The following is a 6376-nucleotide window of genomic DNA, read 5'->3' on the forward strand; positions in this document are numbered from 1 at the left end:
CCATGTTTTATTGTTATATTTTTGTAGTTGAAAGGTTTGGCATCCACCCTAATGTATGTTGCGCTATTAAGTTCTATGGTGAATCCAGCTTTGTGATCCCCGCTTGGTATATTATCCCATAATTCCAAGAAGTCAATGATCACCTCATCGTTTTGGAAATGGTCAAGACATGGGGGATTAGGTTGGTTCCATTTGATAAGTCCAGGATGGATAATGGGCATTACCTCATCGATTGGGTTAAGTTCGTTAGATGTGTCAGTGAGGGTTAAGATGTTGTGGTGAAGGTCGTTGACGGTACTCTCCTTGTTAGAATCAGGCGTAGGATGTGACATAGGGTCTGTGGAAGAATTTTCCAGTTCAGGAACCCAAGAGGTCTTTATCTGTGCTTCTCCATAAACAGGGATGTCTTTATGAGGTGGAGGGGGTGATGTGTCTTCCTCATCTGAAGTATTCAGATGTACTGAATCAAACTCCCACTCATGTGAGTCGGTCTCTGAGTCGCTTTCCAGTATCCGATTGCTATACCATACTAAGATACCTCTTGAGTTAAACATTGCAGGTGTGATCGGTTGATGTACCTTTGTAAATGAAATGATCGGTGCTACAGGAAGAATTATAGGGATTAGTGAATCTGATACAGGGAGTGTTGGGAGTGTTGAATCTGCTGCTTTTGCTGGTGTGGTCAATATTGTTGGGAATTCGGATATAGTTGGTGCTACTAAAGGGACTATTGATGTTATCACTGTTACTGACGGTGTTGTTGGTTCGATTGATGGGATGACTAGTGTTGCAGATGGTTTTGCTAGGATTTTTAGCCTCAATGGGGTAGTTGCTATGTTTTGGGGTGTTGCTTTTATAATCAAAGGTGGCCTCTTTGTAGTAGGTTGATATAGCTGTTTGTCGGGTTTCCCTTTGAATCTAAGCTTAGGAAAGATCTCCTTTTGAAAGCTTAGTCCTGTATTATCTTTGGGCCTTAATTTTGGCTACATCGGCTCATGTCGCCCTTGTTTACAATGCCCTAAAGCACTCTGACCATCATATCCCATTCTTTGCATAATGAGAAGACATTTGCCATATTGATCTATGGGAAGCTTAGCTTGCGGAATGTCGGTGGTGATTGGGTCCATATAGATCCATTCCGCTAAGTCCTCATCTCTGGTTTCTTCTTCTTGACTCTTTCTAAGGATGAAAGGTGTCAATGTACATGCTGGTTGACTGGTGACGTCTGAAGTACTTGTTGAGGTTTGCCATGTGTTTTAGGAGAAGTGGGCATTAGTAAAACACAAAAAAGTTGGCTTAGATTGTATTCTCCAGGACCTTCCTCTGCTATTTTCATCTTGAGCTTCTCTTGCTTGGGTATAGTGGTGTTTGAACTGGAAAGAGAGGCTGGACTTACGTATGACATGGAGGAGATGGCTTCTCTATTGTTGGGAACGGTAATCTCTGGTTGATGATTTATATTATGACAATATGCAAAGGTGTTTGCATCGCCCAGGATCGTGATTTCTACACCATTATGCGGGAACTTGATACATTGATGGTAGGTGGATGGAACAGCTTGCATGGCGTGTATCCAAGGTCTTCCTAACAACAAATTGTATGGCAGAGGAAGGTCCAGGACTTGACAGATGATATGTTTCACCACAGGGCCCACTTGGATTGGTAGCACCACAGCTCCTTTAGATGAATGCTTTGCATCATCGTAAGCTTTGATTGTTATCTTCTTGCAGGGATCCATTGATTCAATTGCATATCCCAAAGCTGTGACTAATTGTAGTGTACAAATATTCAGGCCTGCTCCATTGTCGATCAAGACTCGCTCGATCCTATGCTGATTGATAAACTCTTCAATATGGAGTGAGGCATTGTGAGGTTGCTAAAAGGATGAGTTGTCACTTTCAGAGAAAGTGAGACAAGGTGATGATCTTAGGTTTTCGACCATGGCTTGGAACTGATCTGTATTTAGGTTTGTAGGGACTGATGCCTCTTGGAGAGCTTGATCCAAGATTGTTTTATGAGATGGAGATAGGCGTAATAGCTCTAAGATAGATATCAGTGCGGGCATTTTGTCTAACTGGTCCACAAGGTTATACTACTTTGGGATAGATGTGGTCCCTTGTGGAGCTGCTTTTATGGTAATCTTGCCACGACGTGTAACAACATTGCAAGTGGAGCTGGGAGTTTTGATGGTAATAGTTGCAATTTGTTCATTAGCATCGTATAGGTGGTCCATAGTATAATTATATGCTGCTTGCATATAATTAGTGGTGTATGTGTTTCTCCCTGAAGTGGAAGGACCTCTTTGATCTTGTGATGGAAGTGGATTTTTGAACATCAGATGATCATTGTTTGTTGTCTTTGGATCGTGTCCTTCGATTTTGATTTCACCGCGGTCAATAAGATCCTGAATAAGATTTTTCAATCTGTGACAATTTCTTGTCTTTTGCCCTTTCCCTTGATGGAAATCGCAATGTTCAGTATCTCTCCACCATGAAGGTTTGACTTGGGGTTCATAATTTGATGTTTTGGGTAAGGTCACCAAATTTTGAGAAACTAACTCACGTAACACTATTTCGATGGGTTCCCCTAAGGGAGTGTATGTTCGCTTTGGTTTTTCTTGATGCTATCTGAGCTCGTCTTAAGATGTGATGTGGCCTTGATTTGGAGGAGCAGCTATGTTATTCTTGGGTGGGGGGGTCTATCCTGCGAATCGAACCACTGGTTGTGCACTTTTGATAGTTCTTGCATCCACAACCCCATTGTTGACGATATTCTTATTTTTGTTCTAGAAGCTAGGCTTGTCACTATTGAAGTGTGGACGAGGGGCATCCTTTGGCTCATTGTAGATTTTGATAAGTCCTTTCTTGATGAGGGCCCGCTCACATTTTAAGCCTTTGGTGATCATCTCATTGAAAGAATCTGTGTCTTTGACATCTAGGTGAAATTACATTTCTTCGTTTAAGTTGGAAATAAATATTTCCACTAGTTCTTGTTCAGGTAACTGAAGAGAACGTCTGCTAGACATTTGATGTCATCGTTGCAGAAAGACTGAAAATAGTTCACCTGGTTTTTGTTTAGTGTTACATAGATCAGCCATAGTGATATCACATTCAATGTTGTGTGAGTAATGTGCCAGGAAATTTTGGATGAGTTCTTCAAATTTCCTAATGCCACCTGGTAATTGGGAAAACCATGATGTGGTTGTTCCTCCTAAGCTTTGAGGAAAAAGGCGCATGAGGTATGTATCCTCGTATGCCACTTCTAGGCAAGCTGAATGGAATTCTCGAACATGATCACGAGGATCTCCTTTTCCTCTATATTTTTCAAACTTGGGTGTTTCGAACCCTCATGGAAAAGGTGGCATATGAAGATTCCTATCAAAGGGATAGGGACAAATGTCATTGAGTGAAAACTGGTTAGTTTTCACACCACTATGAAGTTGTTGGGCGAGATTTTCAACTTGTTGTCTCAACATCTCTATGTCATTTGGAGGAGGAGGTGGTGGATTACCTTGATGAAGGTTGTATTTGATGGGATCTCGACCTCTTTCATACTCATTACGACTTTGGCATTCTGATGCTTGTCTTAGTTGTGCAACATCAAAGTTAGAAGGTAGTTTGTCTCCCTCTTGAGCAAGTCTCAAAAAGTGAGCATCCGCATTGCTCCTGAGTATTTCATCAAAAAGTCCGTTAAAGAGAGGGTTGTGTTGTGCCCTTTCTATTGTCGTCGGGGTAGGAGTACTTGGGTTTTCATCATTTGCATCTCCTCCAAGGGCTTCTTGGAATTCATTGATTTTTTCCTCCTCTTCTTCCTCAATCTCCATTTGTTGAGTTCTTAAACTACTATGAGTCATTTTGTTCACAAGTCTCTGTTGAAATTGGGTGAAAATGATGATGAGTTGTTGATGAAATGAGAGATTTATGGTTGGTGTGGTGTTTTGCATACGGATCTCTAGCACTTTAAAGGTAAATGTTACCAAAGTTCTTTCTTGAATTGCTTGTTGTGTTTTGGTAAGGTTTGATGTGATAAGGTTTAGAGAAAATCTGAGATGTGTTACAGACTTAACTACCTAGTAATGAGAGGATTCACTCATAGACTAGTTTTAACCTGCGTAGATATGTCTCTTAGGATGAGTTTATCGTAGATGTAGAGACACTCTAAAAAGTGATACTTTTGTGTTTGATTCAAGAAATTTTAAAATAGAACTTAGGACAAAAACCTCTTAATGTTTTGAGAGTTGAGATGAAGTGATGATGTGAATATGGGAATGAATGAAATGTTTGACTTCAATAAAAGCTTTGTGTCACATATGGGAAAAATTCTACCTCTTCTCTTTCAGGCGTTGGTGGCATTTTTTGAGCTACGTTGTATGTGATACAAATGTCTGGAAAGAAGTTAGGATTGATCTTACCTCCTTTGTTTTTTTGATAACTCAAAGCTTTGTATTGCATAAAAGCTCTGCGGTTCAATGACTCTTGATCAAACTCGTTTGATTTCCCTTGAAGATAGAGATGCATGTGACGTAAGAAGGCTCTATTAGAGACAAAGATTTGTCTATTAAGATAGAAGAATTTCCTCCTTTTGATAAGAGCCTTTGAGCTCAATGGTCTTCTTTTTAAGTTGATGTGTTGATGAAGATTGTTTTCTCTCAAGATGTGAAGAATGGTCATATAGTTTGATACTTTTGTTGTTTGATTTTGATCCTTTGTTAGTTTCTGAAAATGTTTGTATTGGATGAATACTTGTTTTGGAATGGATTTTTGATTTTTCTTTGACAAGAAAACAAAGCAAGCACACAAACACAAGAATGTTGCCTCAAAAAGGCACAAATAAGTATGGGTCTAGATCAACCCAATCCTTGGACTTTTTATGACCCTTTCCTTTAGATGTTGATGCACTACAAAATGGACAAGGTTAGTCTAAGATAAATAACACACACACAAGAAATTGTTAGTGTTAATCAATCAAAAACTAATCTAAACAGACATATCAAAAGAGATACTAAAAACGTGAAAGCATATTTAACTAAAGAAGCAAATATGATGAGGCATCTCCAAATACCTCCTAACATGCTCTTAGCTTTTTCTCCTTTGTTCCTCTCCTCTCCAAGTTCCAAAATAGTGTAGCTCTCAACAGCTTTTTGCACTATGGATGCTTATGGAGGATTGAGATTTGAGTATTTTGCTTCAAATGGGAAATGAAAAACTAAAATACTAGATGCTATTAAAATGATTGATTTTAACTAAAATAACAAAGATATTAGTTTGCTATGCTAAATGCTCTCTAAAATGCCTATAGGTTAAATGCATACAAGTTTTCAAGATCTGGATTATGAAGAAATGGACTCTATTTATAGGGAAAATGGAGCAATGGATGGTTGAGATTGAACAATCTCAACAAGGGTCAGGATTGAATGATTTTCAATCCATGTGAGGGCTTTCAACCGAATCCCAAGATGACAAGTGTCAAGGTGAGATAGGTTGAGAGGAGAGGGAATAAGCATTAAATGCTTGATATGACCTTGGGAGTTAAAGTCAAGGTTAGTTGAATGAATAAACTCTTTATTCAAAGAATAAAGCTTTTATCCAATGGATAAACTCTTGTGCAAATGTAAAAAGGGATAAATATGGTCAAAACAATAAATGTTTGGGGAGACAAATTTGAAATAACCATAAATGGTTATTTAAGAGCCATAAATGGTCATGTAAGAGCCATTAGTGGTTTTTGAAGACTTTGGGGGTTAATTTGTTGAACACACAAAGCATTAAATGCTTTTCAAAGACTTTTGAAGTCTTTGAGAAGTGACTCCATTTTGCTTAGGAATGTGACAATAATTAGGGGATGGATTAGGCTAATTAGGAAGGGGTTAGAAGAATCTAGAAGGGGATTAGTTTTTGCAATGAGATTTGGTGGGTGAGGGAAAATAGGATTTTTATTAAAATAAAATTAGTTTATTTCAATAAATGTGTGAAAGTTGCATTTGTAGGAAAATGCAAGTGGGGGGGGTTCAAATGATTTAAATAAATGTTAATTTATTTAAAAGAGGAAAAGGGGGATTTTAATTAAATAAATTGATTTTATTCATTTAATTGATTGTGAATTTGGTATAGTGAATTATTTAAAATAAATTGAATAATTTATTTAATTGATAGGAGAATGTTTGAAGATGAATTAATTAAATATTAATTTAATTAACTGATGGCTAGTGGATTTTTAATTAAATAAATAGCAAATATTCATTTAATTAGAATGGACAGATTTATGTGACTACAGATGTATTTTAAGGTGTTTTCCCAAAGCTTGAAGTCGGCTCAATTTGTACTTGGTCTGACACAAAAACGAAGATACTTCAAACACTCTTTATCCCTAAGGTCAA

This window comes from Cryptomeria japonica, chromosome 11 (genome assembly GCF_030272615.1).
Source record: "Cryptomeria japonica chromosome 11, Sugi_1.0, whole genome shotgun sequence".
In the NCBI taxonomy this organism is placed as follows: domain Eukaryota; kingdom Viridiplantae; phylum Streptophyta; class Pinopsida; order Cupressales; family Cupressaceae; genus Cryptomeria; species Cryptomeria japonica.